Below are 12,788 nucleotides of genomic sequence, written 5' to 3' on the forward strand. Positions count from 1 at the left end.
AAGTCATTTCACGTAAGGTGATATATTTTATACGTCTTCGAGATTTAAAACTTTCCCATCACCTTCCTTATCATTATTATCACTTCACTTGTAAATTGCAGGAACGAAGAACAGAGAACGATACAAAGCAGTATGTAGGATATTATGGGAAAGAAAAGAAAGACTCCAAGTTCAGAAGAGAAAGAAATGGCGCCATTGTATACAGACATAGCCTGTAACAGAGACGCTGGTATTGCTACGTGGGAAGGCATGTATAATCTACTTGAGGAGGAGAATCCCAAAGTAATGGAAGTTACTACTACTACGGGCTCACATAGTTCTTCTGAGGCATCTATCACAGAGCTAGCTTGTTCATTCTTATACCGGATAGCAGCAAGGCCCAAAATTCTCCCATACACGGACATGGTTAAATGGATACTGAATAGCATTGATATTAGAGACAGACAGTTTAAGACTCAGGGTCAAGAGCTTACGGAATCATTATTTTTAGAAATTTTGAGCTTTATATCCACTAAAAGAAAATAGCACAAAAGGTGAAAAATGCATCAAGGAAGCCCAGATCAAGAAACGGAGGCAGTTTCCGATGCGCGAATCATGCATCGCTGAGAAAAACTTCTAGAAAAGGAAAGTTTCTAATTTCTCAGTCACCTACAAGCCCCAAAAAATTGCAAGAAAGCAACGATAGAAATAGACTGGAAACAAAAGGCTCAAAAGAAGGCAGAAGAAATCCAAAGGTTAACCAAGTTGAATTGGGATTCTTACTGGATGTACTTGGTAAAACCACACAGCCAGTGGATGACTCTCAAGTGCATCATCAGTTCTGCCGAGAAAATGGTGCCAGCTCTTGCCGATTCTGTTTTCTCAGCTCAGCGAAAGTCGGAAGTCGGCCAGCCGACTCTACTCAAACAGATGCTGAATGCGTGCGATTTCAAGGAGCAGATATAGAAGTAGTTTTAATTTTAGATTCAATTTTAGTTTTAATTTTGTTTTATTTTTTCCTGAAATGAGGACGGTCATTTAAACCACATCCTACATTTTTGTAATAAGTTATTTTTAGATTTATTTAGTAGTATTTAAACCCTTCTCATGCATTTAGATAAGGGTCCTGAAATTTGCCAAAAACTTATCCCCAGAACATGCACTTTTGTACCCTCTGAGGGGGTTTTGATGAATGAATGGAATAGGATTTATTGATATTTGCATTTGATATCTGCTACTGATGTTGCACTTTTGTACTCTTAGTGGATGTTAGATCAAGAAGAGATAAATCATTATCGCTTGAAGCTCATGAGTAGGACTAGTTATAAATGGTACTTCTATCTCTTAACTATTTCTACCTTTGTGTTAAAGTGATATTCATGTTCAGTTGTTTATATATTGATGCGTGAATGCTTGAGTTATCATTTGGCACTTTTGTACGGTGATAGCTATTTATTTATGCTTAATGTATGAGTAGCTTATTATGCGATATGTTTTTCACAACTGTTTCATCTAAATTTTTATATGAAGTGGTTCATCCTTATTGAATTCTTTTCTCATAACAGTTGAATGATCTTTATTACTAGTTGTTATTTGAAATCATTTTAGATCGCATAACGGAAGAATTACACCCTGGGTTAGTGTAGACTTAGATATTTCTGCTTATTAGATACAATTTCCATATTATTAGATTAGAGTTAGAATAAAAGTATTACATTTAGAAACTGTTAGAAAGAGAAATATCAGTCCTTCACACACACACACACATAAATTGGGAAACTGGTCCCATATCCCCAGTCGAACCCACTATACCAAACGGAAAAGGAGCTACTAACCAAGGTCCAGACCGGGTGGGTATCCCCCTTGTTGTAGACCCAATTTTCAGGGCTTCAACACCTAGTTCAGGATGCCTCAAGCCAAAAAATGGTTTCGTTGCTGAGGTAGGTATCTGTCTGAGGAATGTGTGAAGTCGAATAAATTTTTCCCAACTAATAAAGAAATAAAGAAGTGGATAGATCGGAAGTTGCACGAATTTACAGCTTAGGAAAATAGGAATCTGTGTCTATCGAAGGAAGAGTGGTTGAATAGATATATGTATACAGATGAGCATGAAATTTTATTTTTCTTTTTTCCATGTGAATTACACCAGTGGTTATCAAAATTGGAAGATAGTCAAGGCATGTGGAAGTTGGAAAACCCTACGGTGTGGACATTAGAGTTGGTAAGGCATCTAGAAGCTTCAGAAAATAAGATCATGAGGGATTTTGATTACTGGATCAGTAGCATTTTTGGAGGATTCATCACTGAATTCGTGATCGATACATCTGTAAGCTATAGAGAACCTAAAAAACAATGCTTCAAAGGACTAAGAGGTAAGTATCTAAAATCCCTGAAAACTTGGATTAAAATTCTATTGTGTGAGAAAATGGTTATTCCATTACATTAATGTTTAGAACAGGTCTTATGGGAGTTACGCGAAGTGGAAAAAAGTTCAGAGGAAATCTAGATTGACATGTTGAGTACAGTCCTTTTTTGGAAGTGTCTAACAGCGATGAAGAAAGTAGTGCTTTGAGGACACCTCTAGGTGCACTACAGGCGGTAAATCAGGGTATCGCAGGGATACCAAATCCATCCACTCTGCCTCCATCATCACCTCTGCCTCACACACTGTTGGCTTATTAGGGCTTGACCCAGGTTCATAGTTAAGTTAGCCAAACAAATCCCAGTACTACAGGCCCTTTTAGCAACAGCCTGTGGAGCGCGGATTGAGGTCTCACTTGAAGTAGTATGGGAGGGTGGTAGAACCAGGTTTCCACACCCTGGAGATGTCTGATGAGTTAAAGTGCTTCGTGGTTTGACCTTGTGTGCACATCTCTACGCGCACTTTCCTGTACCTCGCAACCTGAGATGTTGCCTTCATGTAGCCCTACTCAAGGGTTGAACGTTGTGATTCTACGTTATTACCCAAGTGTTTGCTGATATTTCACTATTAGTTGATTAACTTAGCCTACTTGCATGCTTTAAGTTATACTTAACAATCTAAACCATTCATATAGGTGCGCAGAGTAAATAAACAATATATTTGCAATTTATATCAAACATGCATTTAACCCAAGAACAGATACACAAATTGGTAACAAAACTTCTCTTTATTAATTTCTTCCTTGGTTAAAGACTCGACGGCACCCTGTGCACTCAGCTGTGGACTACTAGGCCTCTACACACTTAACTGCAGAGCCTTCTCCTACTCTACGACCTAAGACACACATAGCCACTTAGACTCTTTCTCTTTCTCTTTTCTACTTCCTTGTTATATTTTACACTTAGAGCCTCACTCTATTTATAAAATCCCATGGTCTGTGGACCATGGGTAGGCCGACATTACATTACAAGACTAGGGCAAACAACCCTGTGACTCTATCATACATTTCATGCTCCGTGCCCACAATTTGCAGAGTCTTTACAACAATATCGGGTCAAAACTTGGGATTTGAGCCCCAAAACATGCCTTGGGGGGATTCCATGCCCAACAGGCCCCCAACACAAACATTGTGACTTGCCCTTGAGTCACTTTGTCAGTGCGGTGATCTTTGCACGAAGTCCCTCCAACTATTCTCGAATTGTGCTGAGGTCAGCAGCGCACTGAGCTGTTGCTTGCTGAATCTGCTGCATCCGCTATTCCAAGACCTTTGTGTCTAAACTGTTTCAATACATCTGTACCTAGATCTACTACATACATTTATAGTCTCATGCTCCCTTCTAGCTGCCTGGAGCGCTAAGACTGTCCTTCCATTGGCTAGTCAGGTGGTCACACCACCTGTGTGGGGGTCCATCCTGTCCTCCATCATGGTTCTCGAAGAATCCCCACCTTCTATTATTGTGGTTAGCATCGCGCACTTCACCACTTGCAACGCGCTACCTTGGTCACTACGCTTGGCAATATGTGTTCCAAGCCAAGGCATTAGACTAGCCAATTCACGACGATAATTCTCAAACTTATCAGTATGATTGTGTGCGCCTTGCCTTATCATCCTAGTTTTTTTGGTGAGAAACTCTTTCATTATGTCGTCCTCTAGCTTTTTTACCTCTACATCCATCAAAGTTCTTTTCTTCCTTTACCGTACCTTTTCTTTTTCAAGTTCGCGAAGTCTAAGGTTTCCCTGTTGGATTTCTTCCTCAAGTCCCATGCGTTCTGTTTCTTGCGGCTGTGTGATCCCTCCTTTTCGGGCTTCGAGAACCATCATATATATAGGTGCTACTATTTTCGGTCTAGGCTTTGCATGATCCATAGGGATCACAGCCTCTGCTTCATACTTCAGCTTCAGAAGTGCCTGCAGGTCCCAGTCAGTGCATCTTACATGGTGGACTGTGTTCAATACTTTGCACAACTTGTCAAAGGCTTCCACGTAGATAATCGTGGGTGCGCTGGGTCTTATCATACTTCGTCATTCGCACCATCGTCTTGGCCGCTCCTACTTGTTGGTCCTGTTTCCTATCACGAGGACAGTGTGTGTTCGTGTAGGTTGCGTACCATATGCCTATACCCATCTGGAGAGGTGAGCACGTAGGTTGTTTCATCCATCATACCCAACTTTCATCCACATTTGAGGCTTTCCAAACCACATGAGCATAACCCCCCTACATTCGCGCCAGTCCTCAAAACTTCTTTGATGCGTACCCCACCATCTTGCAGGCGTTGTGGGCAGTGCCCATTTCAGGGTGTCAAAATGTTGTTGTTCTGGCACTTCTCTTTCAAATTTGTTCAGGAAATCCTCCACCACTGTCAACCCATCATACACAGGAAGCTCTCTTACCTCTATTTCCATGCAATGCAGCACCCTTGTCATCATGTTACAATTGAGTGTGGTTACCTCATGTAACCAGTTCTACCACCGTTCTATCTCCTCGTCCAAATCTAAGGTGCAGGAGCTTTCACTCTCCCACAAAATCCTATCATCTATTGTTGGATTCACCCAATCCTACCCTTATGTGGTTATCTTGTAGATATAGTCTAGATTGTTGTCATTATCACAGCCACGCACCGGCTCTGTGTAGTGCAATCCTTCCGTAGGGTCTAAAGGTACCACTACGCGGAGTGAATTTTTCTCAAAAATCATCTTGTGCTTCTTTAGATTTATCACTCCATTCATGTTAGTGGCCCAATATATTCCCAGTAGTGCGAGATAGGGATTGCTATCATAAAAAATCTCTATCACTTCGAAATTTGCAAGCGTGCTCACACCTTCGATATCTACTGTTATTCCTTGCAATCTTCCCATTGGTAGGATCTTTTATTGGTTCGCCATTCACAATTGAATAAGAGACCATTGCAATGCGGGCCTGCCCATGCGCTCCGATTTCTGCTTTGGCAGGATATTCGCGTCCGATCCTAGATCCAAAATCACTTGATCCATCTCATATTCCTTGATTTGCACAGTCAATCTCATCTCCCTTCCTTTTCACATTGTGTTCTTTCTGAGCTTTCAAACTACACGCGGTTCTCCTGGTCCAGTACATCTACTGATGAGTTCTTGCAGCCCCTTCACTACTTTGTTGTCACGCAACAACTTCATGCATGTCTCCATAAACGTAGTAAGCATTGATGGGTCCATCTCCGGTTTTAGTTTGTCTTTACTACTTGAAGTGGAGGCCTCCGTGAAGCTCTCATTAGCTTCCATGAATGTCTCCTTCGCGTGCTCCAAATCAAATTCCAGTTCCTTTGTTGGAGCCTTGGGAACCCAGGCACTCTCTTCGGGTTTCTTACCTTTGTCATCTCTCATTGTAATACCACTTTGGAACATGATGTTTACATTCGAGTCCTCCTCGCGCAGCTTAGACCTCCTCATTTGCAGGTTCTGAGTTGGGGGAGGTTGGAGTGTTCCTTTATCGTGCAACCTTGCTATGAGTGTGGGGCAGTCCTCCGTCTCATGATCAAACTGGGTACAATATAAACATGATGCCCTCATCAAATTTGTACAATCGTGGGCATAATGCCCTGGCCCTCCGTAATTGTAATAGATTAGCTGTCTGTGACCCCTTCCTAGTCCCATTCCACCTCGACCTTATCCGTGCCCCTGAAATCTAGTGCATGCCATACCTACATTTGGATCAAGGGCTCACGTTTCAGTCTGAACTCTATAGGTAGGAGTCTGATCCATCATCAATTCATAACTTCTATAGGTGCACTTATCATGGCCTACTGATCTACAGAAATTATAAAACAATTGTTGGGACGTTTGTGTATACTTCTATAATAGATGGCAGTTATCTGTAGCATGCTTCCCTCCTATCTGACAAATTGTGCACCATAATGCAGGTGTCATGCTCGGTCCTGCTTGTGCCTCTGGTCTCAATGGCATTGGCCCTCCTCCCACTAGGTAGTTCGCGAAGACCGGACAATGGTCCTTGTCATGTCCCTGGCATTTGCACTTTATGCACCATACCTCCTCGCGCACTTCTGGGCAAGTTCTCCTATCTTGTTTCAAGCTCTGCATCTCGAGGCACAAGTTTTTCAACTACGCATGGATTTGTTGGACTCCCAGGTTAGGATCTTGTATTGGGGTCTTGTGCAGTCTCATTGTGATCTCCAAAGATTTGGCCTGAGTGGATAGCTTCTGTTGTGACAACGTGGTCCTTAGATGTGGTGTTAGCAACGCTACAAACCATGCACGGTGTTGCCCATCCATCACGAATCATACCCTTTAGTCTCTGATCTAGCTCATACGGGGTCTTGATTGGAAGCATCACGATTTCCTTAAATCCAATAATTGACTGTGGCTCTAATTTTTTCCTACTAAATTCCATGTTTAGCGCAGATTGGATATCCACAATCTCTGTGTTTGGATTTTCATTGGAATGCTTAATTTACCATGTCAGTGCGTGACTTTTGAAATCTTAAAAAAGCCTGCCAAAAGGATAATTTTCCTTTGCCCCCCATGGAACAAATACTGCAGGCAGTTGCGGGCTCAGAATTAATGTCATTCTTGGATGGATTCTCAGGATACAATCAAGTGTTGGTACATCCCGATGATCAATTAAAAACTACATTCAGAACTAAATGGGGCACATACACATATCAAAAGATGCCATTTGGTTTGATTAACGCGGGTGCCACATTTCAGAGAGCCATGGACATCGCATTCAAGGGGTTAGTTAATAAATCAGTGGTAATCTATTTGGATGATATAACTATGTATTCCAAGAAACGAAACAACCATCTTAGAGATTTAAAACAAATCTTCCAACGTTTTTTAAGGTAGGGAATTTCATTTAACCCGAAAAAATCCTTTTTCGCATTAAGTGAAGGAAAACTTCTCGGATTCATAGTGTCAAAATCTAGGATTCACATTGATCCTAACAGAATCAAGGAGATTTCCACAGTACCCCTACCTCACAACAAGAAAGCCATGCAATCTTTTCTTGGCCAGATCAACTTTGTAAAGAGGTTCGTTCTAGATTTTTCAAGAATCATGTCTCCTTTACAAGCCATGATTAAAAATAACGCAAACTTTAAATGGGGCCAAGATGAACATGAGGCATTCAATCTGATCAAACAAGAAATTATTAATGCTCCATCTTTAGCAACTCCAAATTTTTCCAACCCTTTTATTTTGTATACATTTTCCTCAGATAGATCATATGCTGCGATACTCACTCAAGCAAATCAAGAAAAGGCGGAAGCCCCAATTGCTTTTTTCAGTTCCAATTTACAAGGAGTTGAGTTGAATTATTCAGATGTGGAGAAACAAGCTTATGCTGTTTTCAAAGCAATTAAATATTTCAGACCTTTTTTACTCAAAACACATACCAAAATCATAGTACCATTTCCAGCGGTAAGAAATCTTCTAGTACAGAAGGATGTGGGTGAGAAAAGGGCCAATTGGGTTACTGCCTTACAGGAATATGATGTAGAAATCAAACCAGCAAGTATTGTAAAAGGTCAAGGCTTTTGCAAAATGTTGGCCAGAGCATCGCTAATGTCCGAAAATCCATCTGCAGAGGTACAAGTGTACAAGGTAAGCCTAAATGATGTTGAGTCATTATACGCTGATATTATTTATTATCTAAAGAATGGATATGCTCCTTCAAACCTCAATCATACCAAGAAAAGAGCTCTAAGGTTAAAATCCAAACAATATCAACTCGTGAATGATGTTCTTTTTAGAATAAATTATGACTCTGTTCTCCTTAGATGTCTTGAGAAATCTGAAGCTGAAAAAGTCTTGCAGGAACTCCACGATGGGCCAGCAGGCGGACACTATGCTAGAGATGCAACTGCTCACAAAATTTTGCGCGCAGGCTATTACTGGCCCACATTATTCAAAGATGAACATAACTACGTAAGGAAATGTCAAGTCTGTCAAACCACTGCTGGGAGACAAAAGAAACCATCCTTTCCACTGCAACCAGTTAACATTGAACAACCTTTCGATCAGTGGGGATTGGACGTAATAGGTGAGATCGTTCCCCACTCTTCTAAACAGCATAAGTACATCCTTACAGCAACAGATTACTTTACTAAATGGGTAGAAGCAGTTCCACTCAAGACGGCTAATGCTGAAAATATCATTGAGTTCATAGATCAGTTCATAATCACCAGGTTGGGGTTGCCTTCCGCTTTAATGTTTGATAATGCAACATGTTTTTATGGTAATGCAATGACTGAATTTGCACTCAAAAGGGGTTTCAAGCTCAAATACTCTGCCAATTATTACCCACAAGGGAATGGGTTAGCTGAATCTACAAATAAGAATTTAATCAGAATCATTAAGTGAACCATTGACCAAAATCATAAAAATTGGCATAAGTCTTTAATATATGCTTTATGGGCAGATCGAATAACGCAGAAAGCCTCCATTGGCACTTCTCCCTTTAATTTAGTTTATGGGAAAGAAGTGGTTCTTCCAACACATCTGGAAATTCCCTCTTTAGCCTTGGTTCAATATATTGATGAAGCACCAACTTCTTCCTTACAACTAAGGCAACTGGAATTAATTAAGTTAGAAGAACAACAAGAACGTGCTAAGATAACTCACGCTCATCATCAAGCATTAGTGAAAGCCTCTTTTGATTCCAATATGATATCCAGAAAGGATTTTCAGATGGGAGATCTAGTTTTAAAATGGGACAAGGCTCATGAGGAAAAAGGGAAACATACAAAATTTCAAAGAATGTGGCTGGGTCCTTTTCAAATCGTAGAAGTCATAGGTCTATCCACTTTTATGTTACAGGATTTAACAGGGAAAAGAGATTCTTTACCTGTTAATGGTCAGATACTCAAAAAATATTTTCCATAGAAGATCATTCTTCTATTTTGTAGAGTAGTTGTTTTCCTTCCATAATAAAACCAGTTGTAAATGGTTACATTTGAGATTCACGAAAAAGACACAAATTCTCTTCTGGATTCTGTTTTTTCACTTGTATAAGTAGAATTATTTCTGAAAAATTGATCATTACTATTGAAAGATACAGTTAAAGACTCTAGACCTAGAAATGATATTAGTTTCAACTTTGTAAATTTTGATGAAAAGCCACCTTTAGTTAGAAATTGTTTTATATCAGTCCAATGAAAGGTATCAATAATAAAATAAAGATTCTCTATAGAAAGGCTCTTTCCAAAAACTCTATCATTGTCGTCCAGAGCTGTCTTAAGGAAACAATGACTTCCTCCCCGCCTAGGAAACTACAACATTCGGAGAATGATCCAAAGATACACTCTAACTTAAAGAGTAAGAGGTCTCATCACGAGCCGACTTATCATGATCATAGATATTATAGCTTGCTAACTTTGCCAATACTGCATACCACAATAGGGCAATGACTCAAGATTGTTGCAATCAAAAGACAAGGGGTCTCATCACGAGCCAGCTTGTTCAACAAAGTTATAAATCAGTGAATGACTGTGTCATGAATTGGCTACCAAACCAAGACATTGTTCTTTAAGGATAAAAAGAAAATGAAAGCAAAAAGTGTGGAAATGGATTTTTCTTTAAAAGTTGTAAATTTCTCTAAGTAGGATACAGGATCATTGCTGGGTAACAGGTAACCCTGTCGAAGCTATAAATGCTTGTTGGCAGCAGAGGCTCTACCTACGACAAATGAGCATATTTAAAACTGATTTACAGAGAAGACTTTGTTTTTATCTTTATAAACCAAGTAATGACTGATGTAGATACAAGGACTAGCTTGAGGGAGTAAATAATCAAAGTTAAAAAAAGAAGAAACGAAATATCATTGATAGGTAAAAGCATAATGTACTTAGTCTTTCTATAGTAAAGTTTATTTTTTTGGAAATTTTTTTGTTTTGGAAGTTTTGAAAATTCAAAAGAGCAGCAGAGATAACTGGTTCTTCCAAGTGAATCGCCAATTGTTGTGACCAACAACAACCCCCCTTCTTATTTAGTGTTATTCCTAATACTAAATAAGTGGGGACCCTTAGTTAAAAATTTAAAAATCAATTAGTGCTTAAATTTCCTTTTCGAATAAAACTTACCATCATAAACTTAGGAAATCCCCTTGAAAAATCTAAAAATCTAAGTTCTATGATAAGGTAAGACAAAATCTTTCCTTGGGAAATATCGCATTGCAAAAGGATAACATGATACCTCCTTACAAGCCGAATTCTAACATTGCGATACCGCGATACGCGATAATAAACAAATATCGCATCGCATACATCAAAGACAACTTACGTTGAAATACTTTAATTTGCCGATATGCGATGACGCATATCGCAAATCGCATTTCGCAAAAAACAGGTTAACAAAGATTGTCATACATTACGTTCTTGCAATATTGCGATATTGTAGTTCTGCGATAAAGCGGCAATACGATAATGCGATATAGTGCACTTCAACTTTGCGATGTTGTGTTTCTGTGATGTTGCGATCTGCGATATTGCGAAGCAAATCACAAAATCGCTTCATCGCAGATCTTTCAGGATCGTGGTTCAAAAAAGTATTTTCCATAAACCGACACATGGTTATGCACTTTAATGCTAATTTATGAGTTAGTTTCCAGTTATTAATGGAATATGGTTTCATGCTTATCAAAAAGTCATTTCACGTAAGGTGATATATTTTATACGTCTTCGAGATTTAAAACTTTCCCATCACCTTCCTTATCATTATTATCACTTCACTTGTAAATTGCAGGAACGAAGAACAGAGAACGATACAAAGCAGTATGTAGGATATTATGGGAAAGAAAAGAAAGACTCCAAGTTCAGAAGAGAAAGAAATGGCGCCATTGTATACAGACATAGCCTGTAACAGAGACGTTGGTATTGCTACGTGGGAAGGCATGTATAATCTACTTGAGGAGGAGAATCCCAAAGTAATGGAAGTTACTACTACTACGGGCTCACATAGTTCTTCTGAGGCATCTATCACAGAGCTAGCTTGTTCATTCTTATACCGGATAGCAGCAAGGCCCAAAATTCTCCCATACACGGACATGGTTAAATGGATACTGAATAGCATTGATATTAGAGACAGACAGTTTAAGACTCAGGGTCAAGAGCTTACGGAATCATTATTTTTAGAAATTTTGAGCTTTATATCCACTAAAAGAAAATAGCACAAAAGGTGAAAAATGCATCAAGGAAGCCCAGATCAAGAAATGGAGGCAGTTTCCGATGCGCGAATCATGCATCGCTGAGAAAAACTTCTAGAAAAGGAAAGTTTCTAATTTCTCAGTCACCTACAAGCCCCAAAAAATTGCAAGAAAGCAACGATAGAAATAGACTGGAAACAAAAGGCTCAAAAGAAGGCAGAAGAAATCCAAAGGTTAACCAAGTTGAATTGGGATTCTTACTGGATGTACTTGGTAAAACCACACAGCCAGTGGATGACTCTCAAGTGCATCATCAGTTCTGCCGAGAAAATGGTGCCAGCTCTTGCCGATTCTGTTTTCTCAGCTCAGCGAAAGTCGGAAGTCGGCCAGCCGACTCTACTCAAACAGATGCTGAATGCGTGCGATTTCAAGGAGCAGATATAGAAGTAGTTTTAATTTTAGATTCAATTTTAGTTTTAATTTTGTTTTATTTTTTCCTGAAATGAGGACGGTCATTTAAACCACATCCTACATTTTTGTAATAAGTTATTTTTAGATTTATTTAGTAGTATTTAAACCCTTCTCATGCATTTAGATAAGGGTCCTGAAATTTGCCAAAAACTTATCCCCAGAACATGCACTTTTGTACCCTCTAAGGGGGTTTTGATGAATGAATGGAATAGGATTTATTGATATTTGCATTTGATATCTGCTACTGATGTTGCACTTTTGTACTCTTAGTGGATGTTAGATCAAGAAGAGATAAATCATTATCGCTTGAAGCTCATGAGTAGGACTAGTTATAAATGGTACTTCTATCTCTTAACTATTTCTACCTTTGTGTTAAAGTGATATTCATGTTCAGTTGTTTATATATTGATGCGTGAATGCTTGAGTTATCATTTGTCACTTTTGTGCGGTGATAGCTATTTATTTATGCTTAATGTATGAGTAGCTTATTATGCGATATGTTTTTCACAACTGTTTCATCTAAATTTTTATATGAAGTGGTTCATCCTTATTGAATTCTTTTCTCATAACAGTTGAATGATCTTTATTACTAGTTGTTATTTGAAATCATTTTAGATCGCATAACGGAAGAATTACACCCTGGGTTAGTGTAGACTTAGATATTTCTACTTATTAGATACAATTTCCATATTATTAGATTAGAGTTAGAATAAAAGTATTACATTTAGAAACTGTTAGAAAGAGAAATATCAGTCCTTCACACACACACACACATAAATTGGGAA

The sequence above is a fragment of the Pinus tabuliformis genome, chromosome X (genome assembly GCF_031772625.1).
Source record: "Pinus tabuliformis cultivar Carrire ecotype Pingquan chromosome X, CPIR1, whole genome shotgun sequence".
NCBI classification, from domain to species: Eukaryota; Viridiplantae; Streptophyta; class Pinopsida; order Pinales; family Pinaceae; genus Pinus; species Pinus tabuliformis.